The sequence below is a fragment of the Hesperophylax consimilis genome, chromosome 28 (assembly GCF_061612785.1).
Source record: "Hesperophylax consimilis isolate HC1 chromosome 28, BYU_Hcon_1.0, whole genome shotgun sequence".
Classification (NCBI taxonomy): Eukaryota; Metazoa; Arthropoda; class Insecta; order Trichoptera; family Limnephilidae; genus Hesperophylax; species Hesperophylax consimilis.
In genome coordinates this window covers 25377342-25392147 of record NC_142863.1, presented here as the reverse complement: position 1 = coordinate 25392147, position 14806 = coordinate 25377342, and positions in this window count along the sequence as shown.

Genomic DNA, 14806 nt, shown 5'->3' with positions numbered 1-14806 from the left:
ATAGATGTAAACGTCCAGCATTAACTTTCGGAGCGCAAACATAGTCTCTAACCAATAACGAAAGGATATTGAGATGGACACTACAACCGCAAACTCCAAACTCAAATAGAACCATTCTGGACATGTGGCAAGATTGCATACCGCTGTGACCATACTATCGTCGGATGGCTTCATTGACTGGTAATGAGAAGCAGATCTCACTGACAGATGAGATGAACTGACGATCTGAATAGAACGCCAAAGGGTTCTTGATAATGCAGTACAATATCATGATGTGAACTACTTTCCACACTACTTGTTGATAACAATACGTCTTCAGAACAGGTAAATGAACTATAACCAAACATGAACATACCGCATTATAATCGCTTACAGATTAAGACTACATTTTATTTGGTTTTGAAATTAATCTAGTTTATACTAGTTCTTCTACCAAGAGATTAGGTGATAAATATTATTGTACTTTGCCTGCGTGAGTAAGGAAAAAAAGGAGTTAACGTTACAGAATTTATATTTATTGTTAATGTGTTTAATTAAAAAAAAAAACTAAATCAATTATTTTTTTATAATTAAATGTATGGGTCAGAATATTATTAGACTGGGAATTTTTGTTTTCACCAACATTGTTATATGGTTTTTTATAACTCATTGGCTTTCTACAACCAAACCTGTTTTCCATTGAATTAACCACAAATAACAGTTTAGGTTATTCCTATTGGGTATTATTATTTTTTTATTAAAAAAAACCCACTGCTCATAAATCTTAACTGCTTTTCAATAATTTTGAAGAAGTTATGCTCAAAATACAGTACGACCAGAATCAAATATATATAAACGTGTGGTTAAAGATAAGCCAAACTAAATGTAACTAAAAGTAAATACATGGTGATAGGTAAAAACATTCAACGGACTCATAGACAAAGAAGATATAAGCGCCCCTGAGGTGATTTCTCACAAAAGCGGCGCTATGCTAATTGTCCAATAAATAACAGAGGAAGTAATGGAAACTAAATAATTGGGCATTATAATGAACAATCAACTCAAATTTAACTCTAAAAATGGAAAAAAATGATAATTTTCTAAGAAAAATACGAAATAAATTTGATGTAAAGTGTATAAAGTATTTAATTAAATAAAGTGGCATTCGTTAAAATGACTGCTCTAGTGTTCTTTTGTTGTGCAATCAAACACAGATAAACAGATGCAAATAATTCAAAAGAATATTATTCTAAGATAGTTGATGTGCAGAAAAACTATGTATGTTAAGTGTGAGACAGTGTATAATTAAAAAATACCCTAATTAAAAATAAGATGCTCCCGAAATGCATGTCTAAGAAAACCTCATGATAAGCAATGGTGTTTTTTAGACTTCAAAAAACAAATTTGTTGAAAATAATCTCTATTTTAAAGGAATGAAGATATTCAATGAACTACCGACGGATGATAAAGAAGCTAAAAAAGGCCATGCAGTTTTTTGTGGGTTGTGCCTAAATGCTATAGAGAATAAGTTTCAGATGAAGTGTAAAGTGTGCCTAAATGCTATAGAGAATAAGTTTCAGATGAAGTGTAAAGTGTGCCTAAATGCTATAGAGAATAGGTTTCAGATGAAGTGTAAAGTGTGCCTAAATGCTAGAGTGAATAAGTTTCAGATGAAGTGTAAAGTGTGCCTAAATTCTGTAGAGAATAAGTTTCAGATGAAGTGTAAAGTGTGCCTAAATGCTATAGAGAATAAGCTTCAGATGAAGTGTAAAGTGTGCCTAAATGTCATAGAAATTAGTTGATAATAACTCTAAAAGTTTATACAAGATGTAAAAATGTTATATTTTATAATTAAATAAAAACATTCAAAAAAATTCTTGGTTTCCCCCTTAAGGTGAAACAGATGTGACAATTCCCATACAATCTATTTTTCAGCCACATTTGAAAACTACAGATAATATTTTATTTATTTTAGTACCGAAAAATAATACTCGTAATGAGTTTATCGCGAACGAAAATTTCACTGTTCTATCACTTATAATAACCAAGTAATTAAATTAACAAAAGTAATTATTTTATGCGGGCACCGCCAGCCGAAATGTCCGAATCCGTGTTAGAAGGAGACAAACATATGTGCGAGCCATATGTTTCACGTGCACGCTATTAGCCCATTCCTACGGTGTTAAAGTGATCAGTAAATTTGTAGTAAAAATGTCAATTTGCGCGGCTTGATTTGTTATTCTGATAGAATGTTCGTTTTGCTTTTTTACGAATGTTCCAGTATTACTCGTCGCAAGGAACATTTGCGGTTTTGGCACGCAGTAAAAAAGGCAAAATTAACTGTATAATAATTATAGTGAGAGCGGTTGTAATTATTTAGAACTTTCTTAAATCTGTAACTATCACTAGCTAGACGCCCGCCAATTCACATTCTCTCATTCATTCATTCAAAGCGGCCGCTACACTACTCGCTTTGGCGCTTCGACGAAGTCCTCGACGAAGTTAGCCGAAGTCCGAAGTGCGTGCCCACACACTCGTGCAACTTCGCGAGTAGCTCAGTCTCTCGGAGTCCGTGCACTAGGCAATATGGACGTTCAAGTGGCAAATAAAGGATGAAAGTAGATTAAATGCTGTTGAAATGAGATCCCTGAGGCGTATAATAATAATAATAATAATAATTGGATAATTTGTAAAGCGCCGTTTTTGTGAAAAATCACCTCAAGGGCGTATGTGTGGTAAAACCATGTTTGATCGTGTGAGGAATGTGGAGATCCGCAAAGAGGGCAAGGCTGATGTAAGCGTAATGAGTAAGATTAAGAAAGGGACGCTTAGATGGTTTGGGCATGTAGAGCGAATGAGCGAAGATAGGAGTGTAAGGAGGATATATGATGCAAATGTGAATGGTAGCAGAAGTCAGGGACGCCCGAGGAAGACATGGCACGATCAAGTGAATCAGATACTCGAGTCGGGCCATGTCAAGAGTCAGAATAATAGAAGAGTATGTATGAGACGATGTATGAATGTGAATGAGGCAAGGAGTGTGTGCCAAGACCGAGCTGTTTGGCGGTCCGTCCTCTCTGCCTACCCCTGCGGGGAAACGGCGTGATGGTTATTTTTATTTTTTTTTTTTTTTTATAGTGAATACCTCACAAGAGTCCCAACTGCTCCCGTCTGGAGCCAGTGAGACTATGGCATCCCCAATTGGGGGATGTTGTGAGGCTGAAGGTAAGTGGGGAAGGGAAAGAGGAAGGTGGGGAAGTACCTGGCTATTCAGATCTAGTCACTAAACACGGCTTAAGCCATTTGGAGCAACGTTTCAATTCTGAATGGTGGTCTTACACCAGGGCGATACTGGTAGTATCTTCCACTCTGGAACGTGCCGCAAATATACTATATATTATTTTAATTAATTAATTGTGAAATAACACAAATCAATCAAATAAAATTTATTTGCGCACGCTGGGTTCGAACCCGCGACCTTCGGAATGGCAGTCCAATGCGTTACCACTGGACTATGCCGGCCGTCAAGTTTATTCAAGGTTAGTTAGTTAGTTAGTTATCTTTATGGTCCCTTTCAATTGGGTCCCAAATAACCGCCTCGGATTGGAGTGTTTCTAGGAACAAAAAAATTAGGTCCTGTGACCACAGTGTAGAAGCCATATTTTATTACGTATAGTCACTATGACTCTGCGCACGCACAACCACCAAACACGACGTCTCGAAGCGAACTGAAGTGAACCGAGTAGTGTGGGCAGACACTTCGTGTTCGAACTTCGAGTCCTTTGACTCGGGCGCATTTACCGACAACAATCGGAAGTCGGGCGAAGCGAAGCGAAGATGACCGAAGCGAAGCGAAGTTCGTGCCCACACTATCGTATTCGGTCAACTTCGATCAACTTCGCGAGTAGTGTAGCTGGGCTACAACAGTCATTGTCTGCCGCGGTTTGAAGTGACTTTTTTCGATTTTGTACAGCATTGTTATTCCATAAAAATGAGGCGTGCCCTTTATAAGAATCATCAGTATTCCGGGAAAAGAGTGAGGGATGAAACGTCAGCACGGCGAATCGGAATACAGGTAAGTATTATGAAATTATTTCAAAATATTTTATTATTTTTTAAATATTTTCTCGGTACCTACCTAACTAACTAACCATCACGCTTGTTATTTTATGACCCATGTCGCTCGTTTGGTATAGGGTGATTCATATTTAATGTTGCTCAAAAATTATACTCCTTTAATGCCTTTATATTATATCTTTTAGTTCCCACAAACACTGGCGCGGAAATAAAGAAAACAAGTGTTCGAATGACGAGACCCCTAAAATTAATTTTTGTGGAGAAATCCAGGACTGCTTCTCTGTGAGAAAGATGATGAATTAATTGGACAAAGTAGACCAATTCAAGCTATCGGACAAAATATTAAAACAAACATTGAAAGAAAAAGGATCTTACAAAAAAAAGAAATATGGACAGAATATGTGAAAAGAATAAAAAATAAATAAATAAGTAAATAAAAAATCTTTTACTATCGTCGTTCCCGCCAGGCATCGTGAGTTCAATTCCACAGCTGGCTAATTCCTCCATCACGACCCAGGCAACGCTTTCCGCTTACTGTGATGGCAGTTTTACAACTAGTTTATGGACACCGTGTATAAGATATTTGTACAAAAAGTTTTTTTTTTCAATCACCTTTCTGCCCTATAGAGGATTTACTATTATTAACATGACATGTTTGTCATTTGTGAAAATAAAATATACCCATTTACAAAATACAAAAAGTTTTTTAATGTGAAAAGGCGACTTCATATGCACACTGTAGGCATCGTCTTTGTGGACACTCATAATATATATTACGACGCACGTGGCGAGCTGATTTCAAAACAATGCCTATATTATTTAGATGCTTGATGTTACGTCGAGAGCCCTTTCTGACTTATGCATATGACAAATTTGTTTCTCCGTCTGGCAATTCTAACCACTTCGTTGGTTTGATGAATGCGCCCCATAGAAATGTAAGAAAATGTGTAACCTTTTGACTTATTCGCGAAATATTTGTGAGCAAGCATCCGCGCGAATACATGGTTACTATGTAGGTATATACCTACATCGCTTGGTATGATTATGTCCATTTAGCAAAAGCGGCCTTTAAAAAAAAGGTCCAGTTAACGCCAGCTCCCGGCACACATACCGTTGTTCCTAGCCGGCTCCTTTTATAAATTATTTAATCTTCCCAGGCATTGATTTAGTTTAGTGAATTGAACAAACCTCTATCTCGTGTCTCTTTCATACTCATGCGAAACATCGTAAATTTTTTGAAATGGAGTCTTTTTCGCAAATGGTTTTGGTTGGGTAAATAAAAATTTCCTGTACCAACGCGCGCGGAGCTGCGTGAAATGTCTTTTGGACGTATTTTTTGCAATGAAATTGTGTATTTTTCAGCCGTTTTCTACGATTATGTAATTATAGGTACCATAAAAATTTATACAGATTAATATTACTTATATACGTTCGCAAACCAATAATTCATCTCAATATTATAAAGCATAACGTGTTAAAAGTGTTTTATTAGACGATATTGAAAATAACACCATCTATCGGCGTAAAGTTTCGAAAAATGTTTTGAGATGGCCCTTAATGTAGAAACTTCTTATGTACAAAGTAAATTCACATTTTTTGCTGAACATAAATTGAATCATTTTTATATGTTTTTCTGTGCTATTGTGCATAAAATATGTTATTGTTAATATGTTTTCTTATTTTGTATTATTATTTAATAAATAGGTACATAAAACAGATTTACAAAAATATAATGCCGTGCAGGAAATGACAACTGCTCAACTCAATAGACAGATCATTTTTCATGTTTGAAGAAGGTATTATGGCCGTTATAGTCAATAAGGTTAGAAAAGAAATTATATTATTTGAAGTATAATAAAACAACTTAAAAAGCTGAAGCATGATAATGAACCTAAATAATAATGTTAGTACTTTACTGTAAATCATTTGGCGTAATTTAATTGTAAGGAGTAAAGCTATCCCCGTGATCCGACTGTACTTCATTATTTGGTATATTTTATTATTATCATCCATTTCATAAAAATTACTTCTACTACTTGTTTACGTACGAGGTTTTTTTCGTTTAGTGCAGTTTGGATGGACAGTACAATGTAATTTTTTAAAACAATTTTATTTTTGCATTACCGTCTGGACCTTAATCTACTTTTCAACATAATTTACACCTGTATTAAAGAACTTACCGTATCGTACGACTACCTTCTGTATCCATAAAGGTTTTTTTTCCAACCAACAGTCATTTATATATTTAGCATAAACAGCAATTATTTACAATATTAGACCAATAATGTTCCATTAATTCTACTCATTGATTCAATATTTGTACCTATACAATATATTTATAAATTACAAAGAAATATAAAGAATAAACATTATAAGGAATTACAAAATGTTATAAAAACAATTAAAGACTGTTAGTAGTAATACAGTTTGCGCATGATTATAATAAAAACAATAAAATAAACTAAGATGATTATATGTTTTCAAGTTACACTTGAAAATGTCTACATCTCTGGAGGCATTGTGAGTTTTACAGATACGTCCCATTAAAGAGTTTTGCGCATATTTGGCTTTACAGTGTGGTGTTCTAAATAAGTCGTTTGATCTGGTGTTGTGTTCAGGGCAACGAAATGCAATCTTTTCTAGCAGATATGAATCAACAAGATTGTTCACGATTTTGTATAAGAATAGGGCATTAGAAATTTTTCTGCGTTTATATAAAGCGGTAGGGTCAAACCGATGATCGCTAAAGCGATACGAAAGGTGTTTAATAAATTTGGATAGGATATTTTCAATACGATCAATGTATGTTTCATATTGAGGATTCCGAATGACTGAGGCAAACTCGAGTTGTGACTTTACATATGACATATATATTAGAATTAGTGTGTGTGCTATAGTGAAAGTCTTTTCAATGCGTATAATAAATCCTAATTGTTTATAAGCTTTTTCTAAAATATATTCAATATGGTCCTTAAATAACATTTTAGAATCTAGCAGTACTCCGAGATCTCTGATTGATTCTACTCATTGTAGAGGTACATGGTTTAATTTGTAAGTATAATTAATCGTCTGTTTTTTACTTGTAAATGTAATAACTTGACACTTTTCTGTATTTAGATAAAGTAGATTGATATCGCAATATTGTTTGATTTTGCTTACGTCTTCTTGTAACAGGTTGCAGTCATCTGTGGAGTCAATAAGTTTATATAATTTCATGTCAAAGAAAAATGACTAATAACACGTTTTGTGTCGTTTATATATAATATATATCCTTCTATGTAATAAAAAAATTCCGCCTTATTTGCTAACCACTGCAGCACTATCGTCGGTGTTTTCGCACTGATCGCCTATGTGCTTCTTTAAAGGCAGGAACACTATACAAAGTTTAGACAAACCTCAACCAAATTGCTCGCCCATATCACAATACTTACTATTCACCTGTCCAGCCGATTTGTACCCAAATAGCTAATCACCCTTCATAATAATAACAATTTAAAATGAACTCCCCTAAGAATCTTTTTGAAAACAACTTAGCGGCTTTCTTGCGTGCTAAAATAAACAAAGACCTTTCCTCAATTGTAAGAATGGAAAATTCTTCCCAATACCAGCGACCAACTTCTCCCCCACCGGGTTGCTCACATAATGCTGAGTCAGCTATGGAAGAATCGTACTCATCCTTAGATGATAATGCGTACCAGGTTAAGGCGTAAACGAACTCGCGCAAGCTCTGCGGCTCCTTGACACTGGTTAACTCCTCAAGAAACTCTCTCTCTGGAACCACTTAACAGTCCAAGAGGGCTTTTTCTATTTTTGCGGTTTTTTTCGTATTTTCGAAGTCACTTGTGTCCGTAACAGCATATTAAAAAAAATATTTATCGTATATGTTTTTTAGATACATGTATGTTTTATACAACCTGTTAAAAATAAATAATCTAAAAAAATATTTTTCTTACTTTACGGCTGTTTATAAAATAGTAGTTTTCAATAAATCGCCAATCGACCTCAAGATTACTTTCATCTGCTACTACATACAACATGACAAAAATATATAAAAAATATTTTGTAATAGAACATATCTCAACCTATAGGACCCAATTTTTATATTTTTATATAATAGCTAAATAACTGTGTGATATTATTTGGAAAAACTATGTAAATCAACTTACTTTGAAGTCAATTTTATGTATTAAAAAACAGCAATTTGAACAAAAAAAAAAACTGTATAATTAAACAGTATTTATACTATCTTAATTGATAAATAAATTAAATTAATTTAAAGATTTAATTGGTAATATTCTATATTCATTTAAACGCAAACACATATAAATGTTGGCATTTTACATATTCAATCATAACGCGAATATCGTTCGCCACAAGAGGTTGTCTCGCGACGCTGTTTTCTGTGAAGTAGTATTAAAAAACGTAAGTGTATTAGTTTATTTTCGATATACGTATAATATTGTAGACATAAAATCAAAACGTAGAATTTGTTCATGTAATTTGAAGGGAGCGGGTCAAAGGTGAACAAGGATGTGAATCGCGTGGAGGCAAACGTTGTTGAGATGATTGTACTTTCTCATATATTACCATCCAGCTGAACAATATGTAGCAGGTCTTAATTATTGTAAATCATCTCATTTGCAAGCGCCCGCTGTGGATATGTACGAACGAGACAGCAGTATTATAATTGCTTCCAGCAGTATAGACGAACACACGTATCGTATTTCATGTGACTCGTGTTATAGGGCTGTGCAAATTTTTAATTATAATAATAATTTGATTATTTAATTTGGCTATTATAGCTCTTCATGAATTGAACAAATGAAAATATAATATAATTATATAATATAATATATGTATATATATATATATATATATATTTATTTTTTTGTAACAGGTAAATATATATGACTGTTTTAAGTGTTGACAATAATTTTTTGTCTATAACCATTATTATTATTTATGATTTGCTTAGTTAAATTAAGTTTTCTTGAAAAATTAATTAGAGGTGAAAAATATTGTTAAATTATATCTAACCCTAGTTATTCTTTGAATATATTTGTTAATTTAATTTAGAATTTGCCATTTTTGAAGAAATGAAAATTAGCTTATTAATTTTTTTTCAGTGTATAAATATGGGAAACAAATTTATTTATTTATTAAATATGGGCATTCCAAAACTTTCCGTCAGCTCAACAGAAAGAAGAAAAAGTATGATTTTTTTAATATCTTTATAACATAAATACTTTAAATATATTAAGACTACTGTTCTTAATAAATACCATATCAAGACCTAATAGTCCTGTCAGTGGGGAGTTTTACCTTGCAAAAGGTTAGGTAGTTGCGATTTTGATATATGTTGTTAAGATTGGGACTCTAAAGAAAAAAAAAAGTTTTCGACCTTGGGAGGGTCGAGCTCGACCCGCCATCTTGGATTGAAGGTGCCAAATTTTTTTTTTTCAAAATAATTGTGAAGTGGTCGTTTTTACAACCAAATTGTTGAAGGCAAACTTAAAGTCAACTAAATTACCTACATTTTTTTTGGAAAGTTTTTTTTTGTAAGTCTAATATGTAACGAGTTACAGTGGCGGAAATGTGAATATTTTTCTAAAAAATTATGAAATTTGAAAAATTATGAAAACTTTGTAATTTTTTCGGGTTATTCATTACATAGTTATAATAATTTTGCTCATTTCCACACCACCATGAGGTAGAGAACATGGCGCATTTTATTGTGGTATCCCCAGTAGGTCTACTCCACAGATATACCAGCGATGGTAGATTTCGAAATTATGTTACATTACTATGAATTATGTTACAATAAATTATCTTACTTAATAACAGTCTTCGTCATCAATGTCATCATCTAACTCATTGCCTGTGATACTGAGATTCTGGGCTTCCATTGACAAAATCTCTTCTTCTTCGTCCTCGACATGGATGTGATCCTCTGGCCAATTTCGGCATGTTTGACCATTACAGCACCCACATAAAATAGAACACTTCAATCCAGCTTTCCTGCAGCTACATGCAACGCTGCATCCTTTTTTACAATTGCATGAAATAAATTTTAATAAAGTCTCGGGTGCTGGTTTCTTTGTCATTCTTACTGAAACAAGCCCGTTGGTGTCACGTTTCCAGCCCCAGTTTTCTGGATTTTTTTGGATTCCATACCATTTTTGGACTTAATGGTACGTTCTAAATGCATGGTACCGTGCAGCGTCGTTCGTTGGTGGCAAAGAGGCAAGATTGAATTTGCTTTTTGTTGTCGACTTTGCGAAACGTTTGTAGCGGACTTCTTCCAAGGTATCCCTATCCATGGCACCCCCGTACAAAGCAACAAGAAAGCGTGTTCCTGCAACTGCTATGTCTTCTGGTGTTGCATCATGTTGTTTGAAGATTCCTATCATGGCATTGAGTCTTGTGTCGTTTTGCACAAGCGAACAAAATTTTGTTTTTCCTTGGTTGAAGAAGGACGATGTTGTATCGCAGCCGCTAAAGGCATGAAGAAACAGAATATTCTCAGCCGCCTCTTTGTATTTCACACTATTCGCGGAATACAGTCTTTCAAAAGTTTTGCCTCTCCCGGGTTTGCGAAGATATATACAACTTTTGGGTGGTGCTAATGCTGTCAGCAGAACTAAGAGATCAACGTCTTCACCAATAATGAAAACAGCGTCATATGATGAACACAAGGAAATCGCAGTATTGACAATCAACTCATCAGCATCTTCTTCAGCCTGCTTAACTGTAAAATCATCCTGTATAAATTGCTTTGTAAGCATCGAAATCAGACGGACTTTGTTATTTTCATTGGCTAAAAATCGTTCTTGTGAAACTTGAACTGGCATTGTTTCATCGAAAAGAACATCTGCAGACATGAGCATCCAGGCAACGTCCTGTAACCAGGACTCAATCAGTGTTGCCAAGTCAGCTGTAGACTAGGATCCCACTATAACAAATCAACGTCATCGAGCACACGGATGATGCTATATAAGTATATTGTAACGCAGAAATACGTTAAAATGATATTGTGTAATATGTTCGTACAAAATTTATCAAGAAAACTGGAGTTTTACAATTTTTTGTCAAAATTTTCTTTTTTCAACTGCTGTAACTCGTTACCTATTAGACTTACAAAAAAAAACTTTCTACAAAAAATGTAGGTAATTTAGTTGTCTTTAAGTTTGCCTTCAACAATTTGGTTGTAAAATCAACCACTTCATAATTATTTTGAAAAAACCAAATTTTGGCACCTTCAATCCAAGATGGCGGGTCGAGCTCGACCCTCCCAAGGTCGAAAACTTTTTTTTTTCTTTAGAGTCCCAATCTTAACAACATATGTGAAAATCGCTACTACCTAACCTTTTGCAAGGTGGAGCCCTTTTTTATCCCCCACTGACTGGACTATAAGACTTTACCCAGAAATTCTTGAGATTATTTTACGTTAAAAATGTAGTTTTCATTTTGCTACCCGCTGAAATGTTTTCAAATAAAAAACAAAATTCTTCAACTTGAAGCCACCAGTTTCAACCGTATGCATCACGTGGTATGCGCTTAGTCTATTTAGTATATAGTGCGTACCACTTGCATCAGTTTATAACCAGTGGTAACATGTGTTTTCATTGAAAAAAAAATGTCACCGATCCAAAGTGACATCAAAATTTTTCACTCCAAATAATCTCAGTAATTGTCTTGTTGGTTATGTCTGTTAACACACTGTTTATATATTCTTAGTTTAAATTTGACTGTTTTTTGTACAGACCAATTTTTCTGAGAACTCTGGAAATGGAGGTTTTGGTGGATAACAACTTTGAAAGTTTCAGTACTGAACTAACCACGAATATAGTTGCCACGGCTGCGGCTGGTATATCTGTTTTAGCGGTAAGCAACATCAACTAGTGATTATATGGGTTTTTTTTTATCTAATTGAATGTATAAGTTGTTCACATAAGATTGTTTTTTTTAGGAACAAAGTGTGGATGACATTCACGAATCTACTACAGCCGCACAATCAATGGAATCCGGCAATGGTGAAGTAAGAGATACGATGAAGCTTTTTTTTCTTAGCACGCATTATGAATTATAAATTTATATATAATTACTAACTACTTTATATTTTCAATCTAATTTAGTATCAGCTCATGGATAGTGCAGATCACGACATTCCTGCAATGGAGCCACCAGAAAAACCATTTGCCATTGATGGAAGGAGGATTGTCGATTTCCAATACATGTTTGCGGAATTGCAGAAAATTAATAATCATTGCCCACTTTTAGGATGTACTCTGTCCAATATTTATATTTATAAGGAAAATAAAAAAGGATTCCAATCAACTTTTTTTTTCCAATGTAATATGTGCCACCTCAAAATGAATATTTCATCGTATGACAAAAACATACCTCTAGATGTAAACCATGCTGCTGTGTCTGGAGCTGTAACCGTTGGAATAGGTTTCGCGAACCTGCAGCAACTTGCTGAAACCATGGAAATTCCGTCCATGACTGGAACAACATTTTGTAAAATTCAAAATAAAGTTTCTTCGTGGTATGAATCCACAGCTATCATAAAAATGAGAGAAGCAGCACAGAGAGAGGCAGAATATGCAAGAGAAATCACTTGTACCTTAGCAATTCAGCATACACATAAATGTGAATAAAGAACATTCAATTACAAGATTTCTAGTTCTTTAAATATTTTAGCTACTGAAGTTATAAACGGAATCAACATAATTGTTGGAGACATGCTAGCTGAAAGAAATTGTTTTTATTGGTTTAAGTTCTGAAATACTACTTTATGCAATGTTTTATTGTTGTTTTTATGTTTTATTTTATATGTTTATGTAGTACAAAGTTTACTAGTACTGTAGTACAATATATGGAATATTAATATCAGATTTTTTTTTAAAAAGACCCGTTATACAATCTGCCAAAAATTGGTTTATCGGGACGTTATAAAAATACATATATAAATATTGTAAAAAAATCGTAAATCATTTTACCGCCAAACTTTTTCACTATTACGATCTAGGCAAAAAAAGAATAGCACAAAAGTTCTATTATTTGGAATATTCCAATATCATATACATATCCTTTAAATTAATTTTCCCACATCAGAAACACCAGATAAAGCAAACAACACTGTTTTTTATATGCCTACTCACTGTTAAAACCAAAACTTTTAATTAAATAAATGTATTCTCAACTGTGTTTTATATTTCAATGTTGTGACAGCCTACTCACTGTAAAAACCTAAACTTTTAATTAAATAAATGTATTCTCAACTGTGTTTTATATTTCAATGTTGTGACAGCCTACTCACTGTAAACACCTAAACATTTAATTAAATAAATGTATTCTCAACTGTGTTTTATATTTCAATGTTGTGACAGCCTACTCACTGTAAAAACCTAAACTTTTAATTAAATAAATGTATTCTCAACGGTGTTTTATATTTCAATGTTGTGACAGCCTACTCACTGTAAAAACCTAAACTTTTAATTAAATAAATGTATTCTCAACGGTGTTTTATATTTCAATGTTGTGACAGCCTACTCACTGTAAAAACCTAAACTTTTAATTAAATAAATGTATTCTCAACGGTGTTTTATATTTCAATGTTGTGACAGCCCTAACAGCCATAGCAGCAGTCATAAGATTATTACTCGGTCACAAGAGATCCGGCCGTTGGCGAGTGTTTTCATCGAATTGAAATATATCCAATATTTGGGGAAAAAATATTTTTTCCTAAATTCTTACAATTTTATAGGGAATTTTAGTTTACATGTTAATTAAATCGATACCTCTCTAATAATTATATCACATGGAGAAGATGCAGATTTACATAAAACTTGGAGATCTCTTTCGACATTTATGTATTTTGAAACTAAAATAAGCATAAATAGTAGTGGTTAAACTCAGTAAAAAGCTCACAGTTTACTTATAAAATCAAATTATTTTAATCGTGGATATCTGCCAGTTTTTAAAAAGCCGTTCATATAATGTTTATCAATACATTAGGGAATCTCAAGGGAAAATTCCCACATTGTAGGGAAAAACTGAAAGCCAGCTACCACATAAACGGCTAAGATAAAACACGATATTTTTAATTTGTCATCGGGAATGTTCGTTGTTGTCGATCGGGAGACCTCGGGTGTTTATGCCCGGATAGTATAAACAAACCACTTGTTCAGTAACGTTTTGGCGGAATTGTCTACAAAATACGACGAAGGCGACACAGTTGACCAATTTTTTAACTATTTTAGTAAATTTCGACAAAATCGTTATCTCTGCTACCCTCTTAAACATGAGCACGCCAACAATAAATTCTCAACTCTCAGAACACCCTCTCCCGTTCCTTCTGCAGCGGCAGAGGAACAAACTCCATTTGCTCAACCACTTCGTTAATACTCCCGTATACCCCCTATTGTTTTACACAAAAAATTCATACTAAATAAATTTTTTAATTATTTTTCACACTATGCACCACAACATCAATAATCAGTCCCATTTTGGGCCCGAAATGGCTTTGTAAATTTTGAGTAAATAAAATTCATTGATAAAAAAAGTGTTTTTTTTTAATTTTTAAATGATTACTGAAGGGGTTAAAAGACAAAAAAATCGATTTTACGGCAAAAAATATGGGTAAATTTTTCCATATTCTTACAAATACCTAACGCGAGCATAGCAGCCTTACAAGGCCGTAGCATTGAGCATCAATCATAGACGAAAAACCTCTTAAAGTTGTTAT